Source organism: Buteo buteo, chromosome 5 (assembly GCF_964188355.1).
Source record: "Buteo buteo chromosome 5, bButBut1.hap1.1, whole genome shotgun sequence".
Classification (NCBI taxonomy): Eukaryota; Metazoa; Chordata; class Aves; order Accipitriformes; family Accipitridae; genus Buteo; species Buteo buteo.
In genome coordinates, this window is record NC_134175.1 from 15,746,662 (window position 1) to 15,766,346 (window position 19,685).

Here is a 19,685-nt window from a genome sequence, read left to right on the forward strand (position 1 = left end):
AGCTGATTGTACATCCTGACATTTTTCTTTCTTCCTGTATTCCAGACGAACAGTAGCAAATCATTATTAGAGAACTTCAGCCTTCATATATGAAGCAAAAAAAGCTTTGTAGGTGTCATAAAAAAATTTTAAGACACAGTTCTGACCTCTGCACAGAACATAAATTTTAAAGAGTTACATTTCAATTTATAGGAAATTCAAGTCTTGCCAGATACTATCTTTTTCGAGACAGAAATTCTGCATTAGCAGATCTTGATGGTTTCATATATTCATTCAGAATTTCTGGACAGCAAGAATATTGGCCATGTCCGCTCTCCCTGCACAGATTTGACTCTCTAGAACTCAACATGGAGATCAAAGTTCTGTAGAAGCATCAGATCTCCTACGTCTGTTGCATTTCAATGGCACACCTGCTTGGAAGGCAAGTCTAGCTCTACCCTACATTTGGGAATTCACGTCACAGGAACCATACTGCATATCCACAGAAATATGACTGGAAAGCTCATGAAACCTAGCAGACCAATACATGCAGGTTGGAATGAAGCATGATTTGGGGGAATGGCTATCCCATTCTGCAACACCTGGGATCTGACAGCTCCTGCCAACTGGTACCATGACAGAAGTATACTACAGCTATGTAAATATAGATGGAAAAGAGATCAAACTGTCTGTAGCAATTCCTCTTCCCTTTCAGTCTCAGTCAAATTCTGACTTAACAGCAGACATTCAAGCCTGTATGCTCTCTTATTGTTTCAGAGTGCCTTCATGTGACATAAACTTTGATAACCACTTTCTTTGCTTGCCTAACTTACTGACAAGCCAAATAAACCTTATTAAAAATCCACCCGCTCGATTCCTCAGAAATGGAAAGGCTTGTTGTTAACCAAAAAGCCAAGCACTGCTGATTGTTGACTTTTATTGTACTTATTAGTCTATCACAAACCTGAATTCTCTGAGCTTTCCATCCTCCTGCTCTAGTTTTAGTAAAATAGCACAAGTAAACTAGACTTCACCCTAAACTATTTTTTACCCTGCGCTTCCCAAAGAATACCAAATTAATAGTAAAATAAAACCAGGAATGATTGACTATAAATGCAGATTTTTTTTTTTAGAGGGAAACAATACTGAGTAACAAGGCAAGAAGAAGAGGAACTAAAAACGGACTGCTTATAGCTGCCCACTGTGTCCTTATAGGTGTGCTCTTGATTACAGCTTGTTTTCCATACAACTCAGTGCCCTCCTGAGATGTAAACTGCCCAGTCCTTTCCACTCCCTAGTCCTTTCTACACCTCAGACCTGGGGTTTTGCTCTCTGCTTCCTTCCACAGTTTCTCTGCATGAGTAACATTCTCCCAGCTCATTGATGTGAGTCTCCTGCCTGCCACACTCCATGGGTCCTGAAAGCTGCTTTCCCTTGAGTGTGTTTCTGAGGAAAGAAGTCACTCGCCCTGTGTACAGAAGTTGTTTCTCCCTGTCCTGGTTTCAGCTGGGATAGAGTTAACTGTCTTCCTAGTAGCTGGTACAGTGCTATGTTTTGAGTTCAGTATGTGAAGAATGTTGATAACACACTGATGTTTTCAGTTGTTGCTCAGTAGTGTTTAGACTATAGTCAAGGATTTTTCAGCTTCTCATGCCCAGCCAGCGAGAAAGCTGGAGGGGCACAAGAAGTTGGCACAGGACACAGCCAGGGCACCTGACCCAAACTGGCCAACGGGGTATTCCATACCATGTGACGTCCCATCTAGTTTAGGAACTGGGAAGGGGGGCAGGGAATCGCGGCTCGGGGACTACCTGGGTGTCAATCGGCGGGTGGTGAGCAATTGCCCTGCGCATCATTTGTACATTTCAATCCTTTTATTACTTACTGTTGTCATTTTATTAGTGTTATCATTATCATTATTAGTTTCTTCTTTTCTGTTGTAGTAAACCGTTCTTATCTCAACCCACGGGTTTTGCTTCTTTTCCCGATTTTCTCCCCATCCCACTGGGTGGGGGGGGAGTGAGTGAGCGGCTGCGTCATGCTTAGTTGCTCCCTGGGGTTAAACTATGACACCCCCATTACTACTCACAGGAACACAGCAAAAAGTAAGAATTACCAAAGCAATTGTGCATAATTTTTTTAAAATTTTTTATTTGCCTGTGTCGTAGTCGCGGCCACTTCTCTTGTAATTCCTGATGCCCTTGATTCGTCAACCAGTAACACATCAGCCTGAAAGGAGAGTTGATGTTTTATTTTACAAATAGGCCTGCTGCCTTCACTGGGAACTAAAGTCATGCCCAATTTTTGTAAGCATGGCACCACTCAGCTATAAGATTTTAAATACACAGTTTTACTCACCGGATTAAATTTATCAGGGTCGCATACTCAGCAGTCATTCACAACTCCACTCCATTGTTTCCTTATGCTGAACATTTTACTTTGTGGAGAATTGCAGAAAATCTGCTCATTTCAGTTCCAAGTGTTACTGAGAAAGGCCTTCGTGTTGAAGAAAACCAGCTATTTAATGACATGATTGAGTAAAAATTGTTAGGGGGAACATCTGGAAAAAATTTAACTCACAGCCATCATAATGATGCCAAGTTCATATCAGATCAGTGACACAATCAGATGTTTAGTGGCCTTTTTATATCTTCACACGCATTTATTTTTTTCATGCTCTGTATCTAGTAGCCAAAGACTCAGCTTAACACAGAGACAACACATGGGCAGTTTTATCTCCTTCCAAAGAAAAAGCTGTAAATATTTTATTCACAGCTGTAACTGGTTTGTAGAAGTCAGCTTGAAAAGCAGAATTAATTCTGAATGTCTTTACATCTTTTCTCTTTGTCTTCTTACTTTTCTACTTGATTCTTTTTCCTGCAAGGACAGACTCTGACTGCCATCTCTGCTAACTGGCACTTTGCACTAGAAATGCCAAGAATCCTATGAAACCTTACCTTTTTCCTGCAGAAGGCAATAATCAATATGAAAACCATTACAAAATCTGTTTTTAACAGCACAATGACATCTTATTCCTAAGTCCCAACCTTGCAGTCTTTGCTCACAGAAAACATGCACTCCTGGGTGAAGGAGAACTCACAGATCTGAACCCTGAGCCAACGTAAATTAATGAAAAACACGATGAGCAAGTATTCTTTGAATAAGATATGCAAATCTCAGGTTGGTGAGGGCTTGAGATGCAGTGCAAAATTCAGCCTTTTCTCCTCATGGGTGTTTGGCTGACAAAAGCCCAAACTGAAGACCACAAGGATACATTCATACTTTCAGATGGAAAACACAGTAACTATAACTTGAAACATCTTCCTAATTCTGACTGAATGTCACTTCTTGTTTGGGAGTCCAAACAAACAAAAAAGTATAAAGAACCGTTTTAAACAGAGTTGCTCAAAAAAATCTGATTTTATTAAATACTGCTAGTACTTTTTTGAACAACTGCAGAACTTTTTAAGAGAAACATATTTTCTTTTTTAAATTGAAAACAAAAAACAGAAAAATTTAAATTACAAACAAAAAAGAAAATTTCAGAAAAAAGTCTTTATTTAACTGAAATCTCAAAAAGCTTCAGAATCAAACTGAGATGAGTTTCACTTTTCTTCAAAAATGCTAACAGTATTTTTATTACGGCTAACAGTAATTTAGTTCTGCAAGGTAAATACTTAGCTGTGGAAACAGACACTCATGCCCTATGCACAGTTTTATAAAATGAAGGAACCATGCCTCAAAACAAAGGATCAAGGGGCAGTAGCAAATACAGAAGAGATTCAAGATACAGAAGTGTTAATGATCAATCAACAGGCTCTGTGACAGTTTCAGTTAACATCTTATATGATAGCTTAAAAGCTAATTAAGACTTTTTCATTTTGTAAAAGGAAAAATACTGCAACAAAATAATTGAAAATCTCCAACCCAGGCCATGTGAAAGAGAGCTTCAAAAAGGGAGTGTAAATTTCTTGTTAATTCCAAATCGCCTACCTTCGCAGCTTCCTTGTTTTCCAAATTTTGTGTATAAGCAGTAATTAAGACAGCCTTTTGACCACTAAAGTTTATATAATGCTTGACAACAAGACATATATCTATTCCCAGGTTAGAGAAAATCCATTTTCAAAGAAATTAAGCTTTTCTTTAAGGCCTGAGCAGCCCAGAGTACAGTCATCAGCTGTCTGGGATACAGAGCCATGCTTTACTCAAACTTAACATAGATAAGGCACTTTTATCTTCAGCAAGAGAAAAAGAATCAACATCTTGAAAATGGGTCAAATTCCATTGCCACTGGGATTAGCAGCTCCTCTTAGATCAGCTGACTTGGAAAAAATAGAGAAAACCCTTGCAGTATCTGAAAGAGACTGACATTATTCCAAAAGGCCAATTTCACAAAATCCTTACTTAGCTGAGTACTGCCAAAAGGGCATTGCCTGAGGGGTAATAATGACCATAAAAAGTGCAGTTTGCTCCCAGTGCCAGACTCAACACCACACCTCAGACACAATTCTTGTTTTCATGATGACGCAACCAAGGGAGACTGGCCCCAGGAGTCTTAGAGCTACCCGATAGCAGTCTGCAGTGTCTGACTTGAGTCCAGAGATGAATTCTATTTACTGGAAGCTGTTTGGAGGCAGCAACATTTGTCATTTCCTAAAGTCTAAAAAGACTTTCTTACAAAAGGAGGTCAGGATTTGGAGTCATCCCTTTTCCCTTGTGATTCCAGAGGCTCATACATTCCACTTGTTTGTTCCAATGGATCACTAAAAAGGCCAAACTGGCTTTACAAAATAAAAACAAATCAAAAGGGCTGCACAAACAGTCTCTCCCACGTGTTACACATTCTTTACAGTTTAAAAATAACATGATCTTACAATGCAAGATTTGTTGCATTTGCTCAAGAGTCACGTTATGCTTGCTTCCTTCTGTGGCAGTCTTATCATGGGTGACTATCTGTTAGGTTATCAAATCCCAGTGTGTTTGTTGTAGCAAAGGAAAATAAAATTGACATGCCCTTGATTAGACTATAAATAAACAGGCTTTTATCTAGAATGAAGGCTACAAAATAAACTGTCCCTGAGCTGCTAATTTATGCATATAAAACTGCATATGTGCATTTGCACATACTGTGTTCAATGGACAGTGAGCACAAGCCATTCTGTCTTTTGACTTGATAGTCTTTTTTTTCCAGTTAAATATAACTCCACTAAAATCAAAACTTCTATGACTAACTTATTTTCATGGACGTTTTGATCCGGGACAGACCATTTAGTCCAACATTCTTGGTGGCCCTCTACGGATGATCTTGGCCAGACCCATCACACATCACCCTGTGGTCTGTGATCTCAGATCTATGACTAAGGAACCCCATAAGAGAAGTAAAGGAATTGAGGAGAGAGAAAGTATCCATCAGAATAGATAAACACCAGAGCGTGTTATAGACATATATATTTCCTAGAGCAACAGGTTCTCACAGCTAGGCATTCTGAAATATGATTTGCAGTAACCCACTGGTAGGAGAGCTACCCGTTCCCTGGACTATAAAGAACCTCAGATACAACAGGGTCATTGTTTCCAGCACATTACTGCATCAAGCCTAAAGCTGGGCTCATTTTGATGGAAAAAACAGCATGGTGGAACACATGATGCATCCCAATGATTAGGTTATGGGCTAGTACCTTGAGTATTTGGATAAACTATCACCTCCCAGCCTTATTCAACCAAGCTTGTCCTGAGCAGGAAACAGATGTTTTATCCACTGACAGAGTGCGTGGGAATGGCTCAAAGCTGCATCGGAGAGGTTCAGACTTGACTTAGGAAGCATTTCTTTACCAAGAGCGTGGTCAAACACCAGAACAGGCTTTCTAGAGAGGTCGTCAATGCCCCAAGCCTGTCAGTGTTTAAAAGGCATTTAGACAATGTCCTTAATAAAATGCTTTAACTTTTGGTCGGCCTTGAAGTAGTCAGGCAGTTGGACTGGATGGTCATTGTAGATCCCTTCCAACTGAAATATTCTATATGAGAAGATACAGAAAGGTTTCTACAGAAAGCTTCTTCCCTAACTTCAAGAGCATAAAAGTGAAATAATCTTCCCTCTGGTATGAATATATTTACTCTTTGAAAAGGAAATACACAACATTTCTCTCCAGCCTATTTTCTTACCCTTTAGCACCAGTCTATCCAGTGCTAGATGTTCCTGGTTTAGTGGAAAGGGGAGTTAACATTTCATAGGAGTTACTTAATATGGCCTTGGCCTCTCACCCCATATATAGTATCTCTGATCAATCAGAATTTTTCTTGTTGCTTCATGCCTGGTGCTCCAGATTGGAAGGATTTGCAAAATTTGTTTGTCTTTTTTCTTCTCCTCAATCCTGCTTTTTTTGTTGTTGTTCTTCCTGTGATTACCTTGGGAAAGAAAAAAGATAAAAAGCTTTGGCTGTTGTACACTGAAGCATTTGCTTTAACTTACAGATAGCTACGCATTAGGCAGATACATGCCTGAGGATGGAGATGTCTCTTTAAATAGCACAGCAAATTCTTGCTATATGGAGCTGTAATGTCATTTTGCTGGAAAGAGGGAGAAGGGACATCATCTTGACTGAGTGAAAAACATTTTTTTTAGGGCGGGAGAGCAAAGAGGTTTGAAGAAGTAATTGATGTTGTCACGTAAGTGTTCAGGACTTTAACCCCCCAGAACTCCAACACTGTCTATTCAGCTAGTATTTTTATAATAGTGAGGAAACTTTATGAGCTAGTTAATTATAAGACGATATCATGTGCTCCATGGGGATGAGAGACACTTGATGAAGTTTTATACCCAGCAATACATACTGTTGTACTTCAACAAACACAGCCCTTTATACTAGCATTTTCCTTAGCAAAACCCCCGGAAATAGGCTCTGCCCCAAAAAGACCAGAAGGCTTAAAAAGAGTCTACACTTTTGAGCAACGGCTTTTATTGTACACCTTAAAACCTTAAAAGAGGACACACAACCCTGGCAGACCTGTGAGTGGGACCAGTGCTATAGGCTTTGGGTGCAGTTAGGCTGCCCTTTCCCTGAAGATACTCTGTATTGTAATGTCCTCGTCACTCATTTCACTCTGACACCCACCAATGTTCAGCAGGGTTTAAATTAACCAACCCATGGGAAGAAATCACTATATATCCAAAGGCAGCAGGGACCTAGTTCTTTGTTCATTTGAAGAAGGCAGGATTTCAAATACTGAACCATTTTGTCTCATTCAGCTTAGGAAAAGACAAAGCAGATGACCACTGAGGAAAACTAGGGAGCCCCAGTTCACGATGATAAGGCCAAGGTAACACAAGATGCTTTTCCTTTTTCCTCTAAGTATACAGACCTCCCCCAACAAGAGCACAGTAACTAACCACAGAGCTGAAGACACCAAAAAGGCCTGTCTGGTTAATGCTCCTCCAGCAGCCCTCTGAACTGGCTGGTATCAAGTTCCTTGCACAGCCACATTCAGGACAGTGTCAACATGGTATGGTACCATCAGAAAAAAACAAAAACACCCACATCTACGGATGTGCTTGGCTTAGCCCCACGAGCCAAAGCTGAGGCCTAAGTCAACTAAGACCTCTAAACACAGGCTTTAGTGGTCAGATAGTTAACTTCATGAACAGATGTGGTTACAATATTATCAGATTTTTTTAGTAAAAGGAGCAATCAAATTGTAAAGGAGAATGGTACAAAGGTAGTTTATTGACTTTCCTGTACTGATAAAAGAAATTTAAATACTCAGTTTTCCATCTTTAACCACTGCCATAAATAAAACAAAATCAATTCATTTATTTCCACTTCCTCTGGATTCCATCATGCCACAAGCCATTAGAAATAAAGCGATCATAAACTACTACATCCAGTCCAAAGAACTGTATTAACCTGATAAAATGCACAAGAGCTAAATACAACTGGAAAGGTTTCATTTTGTTACTCTGATCACAGAGGTCTAAACAACAGCGTGTGCTTTGGAGATCACAGCAAAGATGAGTTGGCTTATTTAGGCCACATGGTCAAGAAGAACTTCACTTTGTCATTTCTGACTTGAGGAGGAAATCAGGCTTGAAAAATACAGAGCTCTCAGAATCAGGAGTACTTAAATAGCAGGTATCCACAGAGTGAGGCATGCAGGATCATTGGCTGTTATCATCCATGGTAAGCTAACATGTTTTCTGTGAAACTCTGGTTCAAGCCTACTCCAGGGTTGTTCAAATATGGAACAACTGCATATTACTGCCTCCACCTCTGTAACACAGGCTTCTTACAAGCGTAAGCTCTATCTCAGACAGCTGTCCAGAAATCAGATGCATCCCTTATTGCACAGGAGTCTCTCAGACGACAGAACAGGACAACCAAAGCTGATACATGAAAACTGAAGCAAGGGAGGAGTTGACTATTTGAAGAATTAGCATCTGAAGTGTCACAGCATATCTGGTGCAGAAAAAAAGAGACCAGAATCCTAGGGATGAGAAAGCTTATCAAGAGACAGCTTTATAAAGGAAGAATTCAGCAGTGCTTCAAGCAATGCAGAAGGGTCACAAATAACCGGGATACAACTTGCTGCTGTCTAAGCCTCACACAGTCTGCCTCTGAGCACCAAGGAGTCACAGAAACAAAAAGCACCATTTGAACTAAGCACAGAGTATTTAGCAATAATATAGTGGAAAGACTGTATCAGCTGGTAGGACAAGGACATCATCCGCAAAACAGCGCTTTACGTGTTACCTCCTTCCTGTTCCAGTCAGGGAATCTGCCAGTCATGCACTCCTGAAATCACATTTAACCTTTCCAGAAAACCTAGTTGTCTCTCTCCTTCCCTTCTGCCCCTAGCAATCCCTCTGCAGCTGTGGCACACTCAGGACTGTGCTTTGAATAATTCAGGATCTCATTTTGGCCAGCATGGGTCTGATTTCCAGCATCAGCAGCAGAAGATATTGGTCTCAAGCCATGACTTTGGAAAAGACTCAAACTTTTTTTTCTGCTGATTCACATGAAGCTCAAAACCTTCACCAATACAAATTTCTGGCTTTGCCCTAGCCCTCTTCCTCTCCTGATCCTTACCACAACACCTCAGCTTGGCAAAACACACTCCTTTCATCAGAGCTTTGACCCTAATACATTTACCTGTGCAATCCAGCAGGTAGAACAGCAGTGCTGGTATGCTGTGAATGCTACCAGTTTTCTGTTTACCACCATCCTCTCATCAGCTTCCTATAACAGATGGACTGTAATTTCATAGGTACAAGGAGATTCAATAACTGGGTGGGAGAGGCAGGAACTGCTGCTGCTTCATTTGTAAGAACCCAGAGGAAAAAAATGCAGAAGACTTTGGAAGAAATATGGAGACCTGTGTTTAAGCACAAGCCCAGCATCAGCTATGAATATAGCTGCAGTTAGGGTAATTTAGACAGCCTTCTGTTGCCAATTCTGCCTTTTTTCCAGGAAATTGGATTCCATGAGATGCAACTAAAGACATGATAAATCTCTGTTTCAAGCTACTATGTTACTTCTCTTGGGACGGCACCCATTTTGATAACATTAGCCACAGCATTCTCTAGTAAAGGTCTCTAACAGCATTTCTATCCATCATGCCCATCAGCTAACATATACTCTCTCCAAATTTGCAAATGATCAAGAGGGAAACCAAGATGAATTTCATCCTTTCATCACTTGCGTCCCCCTGGAAAAGTCACAATGCAACTCTTTTTAGGCTTCTCCAAAGGGCAAATAAATAATAACTAAAAATATTTGAAGCAAAATAAGGAATGAGAAATTCTTTGTTTTGACAGTCATCAGCTTTCAAACTCACCACACTGGAAACGCTGTGGTGCTATGCACACCCTTTTCCCACCCTCTACATGTCTAAAATAATACACATTGGGACACTTCCATCATATTGCTCCAAAGCTGAAGAATACATAGGCACTAGAGCCACATCTGTGTCATTTAGTGTAAGCTACACAGTCCTTCACAGACAAACCTGTGGCTGCGTTTCCTCCATTCATATCCCATTCAGCACAAGACAAGCCCACAATACAAGCTCATGAACTTCATGGCTTAAGCACAGCACTGCTGCCTGACCAAAGGAAGGAAAGTCTGTTTTCACACTTGTTTTTTCTCCTGTCTCTTGGACAGGCCTGCTTGCAAAGGCCATGTCAATGTATCTTTAGTCATTCAAACTGGAAACACTATCAACTAATCTAGCCAAGTGAGCGCATGATAATCTGCAGAGTGGGGCAGACATTTTAAGTGCCAAACATCTGCACCACCCTAAATCCAAGAACCTTCTTTGAGAAGGCTCCCATTTTGTGCACCAAGGTTCTTCTTGTCTGCATTGTACGTGGTTTTGAAAACTCCTTCAAAGGGAAAATTAGAAAATCCTGGAGGAGGAATATCTTCTGTATAATATGTACACCTATAATCTGAGCAATTAATTTCTTTTCCTTTCATCTGCATCATAAGGCAAGTCACAAGAAAGCAAACTGAAATGAACCAGTAACCTTGCAAGGTGGGAAGCCAAGAGGTTGAGAATATAGCGAGTAAACTGCCCCTTTGCTTTGAGCAACATTATGAATTGGCAAAATATTTTCAACCCTTAATGGCTAAGTTTTAAAAAGCCCTTCTGAAAACAAAAACATGGCAAAACACATAAAAGACAAGGAGAGCAAGAAACTCTCTGGCACACAGCAAGCTCTGTTCCTGCGTTCCAGGCAGCGACTCATCAAGAGACGTCACTCTCTGGAGAAGAAAGCGTGGCGCTGGCTCCTGGCACTGCTAGCATGGCTTGTGGCTGAGTGACAGCCAGCTGTGCTGGCCCTGTGCCAGCTGGGATGAGTCGTCCCTCCGAAAGCCTCAGCACAGCAGCTTGCTTTTTTTAAACAAAAAAAAGAAAAAAGCATGCAGACTTATGGGACATGAAATAGCTTTCTCTAAGTTGAGGTGCACGTCCAAGCCTGAGCTTCTGTAGTGTTTTACTCAGGGGCAGATCTTTCTCTGGGGACAATGAGGTCCAGCCTCAGGAGATCTGTGTGCTGGGAAAAGCCCTGTTGATCTAATTTCTTTTTTGTGCTATGCATAAACCTCTGGGCTCCACACAGCAGCACCAAACCCAGCACCACAGCTGAGGAAGAGGAGCGTCACTGCACCTGCCTGTTGAGACACCCACCAGCTACAAAGATTCTTTACCACTCTTTCTAGCATGCTTATGTTAATGACTGATTAATGCTTCAGTCCCTGTTCAGTCACATAACTGTCAACACAATTAAACATGTGTCAGAAAGGATGATATGACCACCTCCATTCTCTACATTCAGGTAACTCCAGGAAGCACCCAGCTGCATTTGGGGTGTACCAGACACTGGAAGTCTTTGCAAATAGCCGTTTTGAACATCTGACCCATGAGAAAAGGAGTTCAACAAAATTTCACAGCTTATTAGCCTCTGCAGTACTCAATAGGTGACAAAAGTCTATAGAAAATTCAGTTGATTAAGTGGCATTACGCATTTATAGGGGCAGGATTTAAAGTAGTTTATTTAGAAGCTGTCTCAGGGCTTCTGTGTACTGACACTGTTAATTACTGCTATTACTAGCATAGGCACTATGTTAGGTGATGCTAATGAATACCTGTCTCTTGTAGGTGTGTGATTCACTGACTCTACCTGCAGGAGAGAAATGTGGTTGTAAGAGGATCTGTGAGCTACGGGAAGACTTCTTTGCAAGGAAACATTTTGGGCTGAAATTGAGCCTTTATCACAGCCAATCTCCAAGCAGTAGGAGACTGCGCACTACCTACTCTGACTTGCTTTGCGTCACAATGGGAATCTCTCCTTCCTCACTAGCCTTCCCTTTTGAATCTAAAGTCTGAAAATGCTGGCCACAGCATTCATGAAATGGACTGATCTCTACTCGGTTTCCATGAAGGAGACGAGAAGCTGTGAAGTCGTCCTTAGAGCGATCCATCACCTCCCTTTCCAGTGATGGCAAGAGCCACAGAAACACGTCAGTCAGCAACAAACCTAGCAGGGGACAGGAATCAAGGTGAATGATCTCGATGGAGAATCCAGAAAGAGTGATCTTCAGAGAGCTGCAGAGAGTGACGGCTGCTCTGAGAAACAGCAGATACCTGAAACTTACCAGAACAGCAAACCTGGGACCTGACAGCATATATTTACTGACCAGCTGGACGCGCAGAGTGAGTATCAAGATACTGGCACAGGTGCCAAAGCATTTCTGGATCAGAACAGACCTTGCAATGCTGCCTGGGTGACCCAATTGCCAATGCATAGACACTTGAGATTGAAGGTCCTTTAAAAACATGACACCCAACAGTTTCAAAAAAAACCATTTGCATGCTCTGAGCAATAGCAGATTCCATGGTAAGGAAGAGGTAAAAGGTACCTTCATATGGTACCAAATGAAACAAAAGGGTCCTTTCAGTGCCCCTCAGAGTCCTTAGCTCACCTGTGAAGCCTAATTTTATTGCTCAGTGTCACAAAAACCCTGGTCACCACCACCCCAAACTGTTCACACAGCTAAGCAAACAAGTCAACAGTCATGCTTGTGCACTGCTCATCCTGTAGACGTGCAAAGGTGAACGCAGGGGCAGACGTCAAATACAGAGGCAGGGTGAGCAACCAGCCATACCCACATCATGTTTTCATTGGCAATCACGTCCAATCCTCACACTGAACTTTAAAGACAGCATTAAGGATGCAAGTGCCCTACGCAGAACTACTTTAGTCATTACAGCAAAGCAAAAGAAATCTGACTTGATGTCAGTCCTGACCAGGGATCAAAGTGTATCAAAGCTTCAACAAACCCTACTGTCTTCCAGATGACCTCATCACCAAAACAGAGTGCTTCATCCAGCTCTCAGCAGTTTTCTGTCTAATTGTCTTTGCTCCTGCCCACACATAGCCCTTACTGACCTCACCTTCTCAATCAGGTCTGCTCTCCAACCTCTCTCATTTGCTAAGAAAGGATGGATTCCCATTGCATTGGGGGGTCAATATCTTATGGTCCACTAAGAGGACAAAAATGGCAAAATGTCACAGAGGATTGCTACGTGCGTACCTCCAAAGAGTTCTGAACTGATGCACAGAACCACTGATCTCTGCTCATTACTCAAAACAGGAAAGAGACACACACCCCGCACTGAGCAGTGTGTGTCAGGCAGAGCAGATCTCCAGCTTCTTGCTGGTGAGAGAGGGGCATCTAGTGGCTGAGCCCCAAAAGAGCAGGGTAAAGCCACAGCAACACAAGTTGCAGCTACAGTGCAACTAGGGATATGTGGGTAGGTTAAGGGGGATGCAGCTGCTGCCGACATGGAGACAGATCATTACAAAACTGTTAGGCTATTAACTGCTCTACCTAGGCTAACATGTCATAAAGCAAAATATAAACACATAGTATAAGGCACACCAGCTCAGATGTAATTCTCCAATACTACCTTTCATGTCTGATGCTGAGGCAGTATACTAGCAAACACATGCAGCAACATCACCTAACACAGTCTGGCAGCTCCCAGAAGTTGGTGGTTTAGGCACCTGCCATGCACAAGAACAGTGGTGTCTTTTGACTTGACAACTTGACATAGCTTAACTATATGAATTATGTCCTTCACCTTTGAATGCTGCTCCAGTCATTTCAGTTGATGCCTGCCAGCTGTGAAAGCCAGTGTGTTACCTTCCCCTATTCACATTTGTGACTCTGTTGAAGACTTCAGACATCTACTACAGCCCTCTTTAGATGTTTCTTTTCTAGCCTAGCTAGTTAGTCCTTGCACGTAAGCCATTCCACACAGCTGATGAGCTTTTTTTTTGGCCTGATTAGTTCTATAACTTGTACCCCTTCTAGTTCTGCTATCCTGTTTGAGATGAGATCAGAACTAAACATGGTATCTGAGATGCAGGTGAGCCATGGACACATATAACAGCGTTCTTAGTTTTGTGCTCCTTTCCCTTCCTAGTAACAATTGACTGACTTTTGCTTGCTAGTGAGCTGGTGTTTTCACAGAACCACCTACTACATCTCTGGGATCTGAATGGGAATTGCTAGCTCAAAACCTACTACTGTATGTGTATATAGAGTCAGGACTGGTTTTTACTGAATACTTAGCTTAACAACTGGCCACAATAAATGCAGGCAGGCTATAGGTGAGTTGTGCCCTAGATATACTGGCAATATAATCAGCTAGCTTATGTCAGCTTCTGTGATGAATACTCAGGCTTTGATCGCTTCACAGAAGCTGCTAAAAGAAAAACAATCAATGCCATCTGCAGTCATGCTTACTGCAAACTGGAAAAAAAGAATCCAATAAAATAAGATGCTTTTCCCCTCTTCTGGATATTCTTCTAAAATAAAAATTTTACCACCATAATGCCAAGATATAACACTTGCTTTACCTTCCAAAGAGAAGTCTACTTAGCACTAAGATCTTCAATCTCTTAATATAGGTTTGAGTTTTTGCTGAGATCAAATAACAGTGAGCCACGGCTCTAAAATTAAAAAACAGCAAAGTTTCTAGAATTATCACTGTTTTATATATAGCCTTACAGCTGAAACAACGTCCGATATTCAAAATTGTTATTTTAAAAGAGGAAAAGGCCATCTTTGACTTTGATCTTTCACGTGTCTTAGGACACTTTGGACAACAATCCTGAATATGTAGTATCTTTAGCCATGCTGCTGCTGAATAAATAATATGTAAGAGAGGCTAATAAATCAGCTGGGAAGCTTCTCACTTTTACTCTGTACTTTCTGAAGCTTGAACACAAAGAAGCCAACACAAAAAAGGAATAAAACAAAGCAGAGACAGAGAGATAAATGCCACAACTTGGATCACATCTTTCAACTGTCCACAAAATTTTGTATTGCAGTAATTCTGTGAATGCGCTGAGACATCCCTGGGGCAATTTTTCAGCAGGTGAAACCTCTCCCACCATTCAAGTGCTTTGCCTGTACAGTTTTCCAGGGCATTCTCACACACAGTGAGGATGACCATGCTCTGTGAAGCTCTTCCACAACAGCCTCCCAAATCCCCTTTTCTATCTGACAAGGCTATGAAGGACATCTTACCCTTGCTCACTGCACTCCCTGACATACAGCACACAGTCACAAAGGCAGAACAAGCAACCCTCACATTTATTATGGATTACCATGCCAAGCCCATCTGGTCCACAGCATGGAGGCCACTTTCTGAGGTCGATTCAACCCTGAGAGAAGGTTATGGAGAGGGGTAGATGCCACACCGCCATTTTGGAAAGGCCACTTGCAAGTCCACGTCTACACTGCCCAACCTGGGCACCTGCTGACTGGAGATTAGCAGTAGGTGAGATTAAAGAACTGATGGATGCCTACAGTCAGTGAAGGACGGTGACCCCAGGAGGAGGCATCTCCTCTCAGGTAGGAGGTGTTTCAGTAAGTCCTCAGGCAGGACGCCAGGTAGTCCGTAGGCAGCTGTAACATCTGGCAGAGATTTCGGATTCACATCCTCACTGGAATGAGGAGGGAGGGGACACCCAGGTGTCCTGAGGTTTTCTTCAGGGAGGACTGTGAAACATCAATTTTATCCATGTAACTACAGGACCCACAGACATGCTACAAGATCAGCGAGGACCACCAACAGGCAGGATCCCTATGCTGCTAAAATTTGGTAAGGATTTGTTTTTTAGACAATGCTGTGGAGCAGAAAATATTACGCACTGTTCTTTTATCACAGGTAGAAAGATTTGGGGATGTCTTTTCAACCACTGATTGCGAGTCACTTCAGAAACACAGTTTTCTAGGGGTGTGATGGGACTGCCAGGAAGGCTACTGGAGCCTGTTTTCTCACCATTTTCTCTCTACTCTGATAGCTGCTTCCACACAAAATTTGTCTCTGGATATGTTCTGAACAGATTTGCTTTAATCACCTTTTCCTTTTTTTTCAGTGAATCCAGCATGACCCTTTTCAAAGTAAACAAGCTCTCCACCCCCAAATGCGGGAGCATAATCATGGACTCAATGACAGATCAATATGATCATAGTTGAAGATCCTTTACTACAGCATCAGACATCATTTTTATACATTGGTTACATCCGTACATGTGTTTAGCTATTTTACTATTGGTTACACACATTATTCACGCGCTGTCCACTCGCCTAGTTACACTTAATGATTGGTTATATTAACACTGTACACGTGCATAAACATAGGACATAATTGGTTATACCAACTAAAACATGCGAAACGTCTCAGTCTAATTGGTCAAGATAAACTGCTGAATTGAGGTTCTTTGTGCCAAGTTCCCTTTATTGTGGAATGCGCACCTGTGTTCTTCTAATTGGCATCTTACTTTTTTTTGTCTTCTTTGTTTATTCTGTTCAAGGCCTTCTAAAGGCATCTGAAATGCTCTTGTGACCATTAGCTAAATGTGTCCACACCCAAACACCCCAAAGTGACTGGGATTGCAATGAGAACACAGGAGCAGCTTCCCTCTCACGCTAATTTCCTTCTTTCATTCCCCATTCTGCATGGGCAGGTTACTAAGGATGAATCATGAGTCGCTTGAGCTCCAGGTGACAGCCACATGAGTGTTGCAAAATTCCATGCAGGGATGGACGACAGGACACCAATATGATCATCAAAGTTGCCAGTTTATTGAGCCTAGCTAATCATTGTTATACAGTTCTCTAAGTTCCTATGAAGCTTTGATTGGCTGCTGCATGCAAGCATTTAGTGTCCACATGCACAAGCATAAAATATGATTGGTTATATCGACACTGTACATGCGCATAAACATAAGATATAGTTGGTTATACTAACTCTGTACACGTGCATAAACATAGGACGTAATTGGCTATATCAACTAAAACATGCAAAACTTGTCTCAGTCTAATTGGTCAAGATAAACTGCCAAATTGAGGTTGTTTGTGCCAAGTTCCCTTTATCGTGGAATGCGCACCTGTGTTTTTCTAACTGGGATCTTTCTTTTTCTGTCTTCTTGTTTATTCTGTTCAAGGCCTTCTAAAGGCATCTGGAATGCTCTTGTGATCATTAGCTAAATATGTGTCCACACACATTACATTATACCTAATAAAATACATAAGAATAAAAGACTGTTCAGGTAATGCCAATGACACACAAAAAGAGGTTTAACAGCTTTAGCTAGTGACACCCAAACATTCTTACTGTCCCATGGCATTAAACGATGTGGATCAATCACTGGTGTCACTGTCATGCTGCTTACTACAGTCAGTGTGTTCCATATCAATCTCAGCATAAGGTTTCAAATTTATGGGTAAATCAGGAACATATCTGCCAGACATGGATGATGTGATTTTTTGTCCAATTGCTGCCACGGCTTGCCGTCCCGGTGCACTTAGTTGTCTTGTAGAAGTTAAGCTCTAGTTGCCCCGCAATAAATCCAGCAGCGGCTGTAAGTCTGTATTTGTAATACCACAATAAGGTCGAATCCACTGTAGGTCTCCAACAAGGTTTTGTCCGTCATGTATGTTTCAAATGCCCCGGTTGACCACACTGATAACACATTAAAGGGCCTTTGTGTGGACCGTGGTCTCCTTTTCCCTGTTGCACCATTGGTCGTAATGCTACAGCGAGTGCTGCAGCATGAGCTTCAGCATGTATTTTTGCTTTCTCTTGTTCTTGTATTATAGTAGCCAAATCTTCGTTTGCATTATTTGAATCAGGGTATATGCTAGGTATAATTTGTTCATGTTGAATGGTGGTATCTGGGGGCTGTTTTCTCATAGGTGGATTTTTACTTGCTTCCTGATTCTGTAGGGTTTCCTTTAAGCGTACAGTTAGGGAGGCTTGGGGACTGTCAGATGGCTGATTAATATCGGCAGTCCCAGGGAGTGGAGCAGAAATCAAGGGCACAGGAGCAGGCGGACAAGCTCCAAAAAGTCTCTCTCGCTGCATTATGTTTTTCTCCCTGCTTTTCCCCTTCGCTTGCGGTTGGAGAGAGAGCAGCAAAAGTAGACACAGACGCTTTACGATCTGCTTTCATTTCTTGCAGAGTTGTCTTAATTAATTTCCATAAAGTTGCAAGACCTTTAGCTTCTTTAGACCCGTCACTAATTTCATCCCACAGGGAGGTTCTGATAGCTTCCCAGGTACTAAGCTCAAAAGCTGTACCCACACTAATTAAAAGGTTTCTGTCCTTGCTCCATTGTAGAAGCCACTTTAAACAAGCTTTACAATATTTTTTGCCTCTCTCTGAGAGTATATGTTGGAGGAGCTTAACTACTGCTTCTTCTTCTTTGGAAAGCGTAGACCCCCATCTCCTCCCCCGACCGCTCACCTCCTTTAGGGGTGAGTCCTTTTTAATAGCTGTCTCTGTTTTTTCAACCAGCCTCATAAATGTCTTTACGGCTGCCTTTTCCTTCGCAGATGCTGCGATACCCATGCCGCCTTTTATCACATAAGCTTACGATTCCTGCCTCTCTCGAGCAGCCCAGCGCTTTCTTTTAAGCCCACCGCATCCGCGGCTATCTCCCCCGCCTTTTCAGTCGTTAGCATTCCCCTCTTGTTCCTTACCAGATCACGTTGGGGTCACCATATGTTGCGAAATTCCATGCAGGGACAGATGACAGGACACCAATATGATGATCAAAGTTGCCAGTTTATTGAGCCTAGCTGATCATTGTTATACAGTTCTCTAAGTTCCTATGAAGCTTTGATTGGCTGCTGCATGCAAGCATTTAGTGTCCACGCGCACAAGCATAAAATATGATTGGTTATATCGACACTGTACATGCGCATAAACATAAGATATAGTTGGTTATACTAACTCTGTACACGTGCATAAACATAGGACATAATTGGCTATATCAACTAAAACATGCGAAACTTGTCTCAGTCTAATTGGTCAAGATAAACTGCCAAATTGAGGTTGTTTGTGCCAAGTTCCCTTTATCGTGGAATGCGCACCTGTGTTTTTCTAACTGGGATCTTTCTTTTTCTGTCTTCTTGTTTATTCTGTTCAAGGCCTTCTAAAGGCATCTGGAATGCTCTTGCGACCATGAGCTACTTTCAGGCCCAGTAATTAAGTTCCATATAATTGACCCCTACACGTGAGATACTCTGGATTTATCCTGGGCAGCACTAGATCCACTGAAGCCTAAGTGACCACAACCATTTAGAAAATAACATACTGAAACATAACTCCTTGGCTGGGTGGGTGAGGAGAACAGGCAGGATAATCTGGGAGAAGCATCTTTGTCTTTAAGTGATCTGGGGAAAAAAAAAATATGGGATGAATCAAAGACAAAATAAAGACTCTGAAACTGAAATGGTGTGCCTTATGCTGGAAGTTAATAGTGAACTGTGCCTGGGGGAAGGAGGGCAGTGAATATTGTTTTGCCCTGCAGATCAAAGGGAAGACCATAATACAGGGCTGTGAATTTGGCCAGAAGCAGAAGACCCTATGTTACTTTTGCTGATGCTAGAGCTGCCTCTCTGAATACTAAAGCTGCACAGTCCATCTCTGTGCTTTGAATGCAAGGTAATGTTGACATGATTGAAATTCACTAAGCAAGGAACAGCTGAGTGAAAAAGGAACTGGAAGTGAACATAAATGGGATTCCCTCTTTTCTGCTTGTTTCTCACCATCTCCGGCAATAACTTTTTTTCTTTTCTTTGAGCTGTGATTTTACAGATTGTAATAAAGAATGGACACATGGAGA

At 41.7% G+C, this 19,685-nt stretch overlaps 1 protein-coding gene across 5 annotated transcripts in view; it reads right to left on the bottom strand.

The window, feature by feature from the left end:
* The window catches only part of CPS1 (carbamoyl-phosphate synthase 1), a 126,971-nt gene that overhangs the window by 105,640 nt on the left and 1,646 nt on the right, over window positions 1-19,685 (bottom strand). For all 5 annotated transcript variants that reach the window (XM_075027927.1, XM_075027928.1, XM_075027926.1 and 2 more), the window contains exons 2-3: window positions 18,538-19,233; window positions 6,241-6,384 (exon numbers count right to left, since the gene is read on the bottom strand). The gene's annotated coding sequence lies outside the window, so the exon portion shown is untranslated. The remainder of the gene's footprint in view (window positions 1-6,240; window positions 6,385-18,537; window positions 19,234-19,685) is intronic.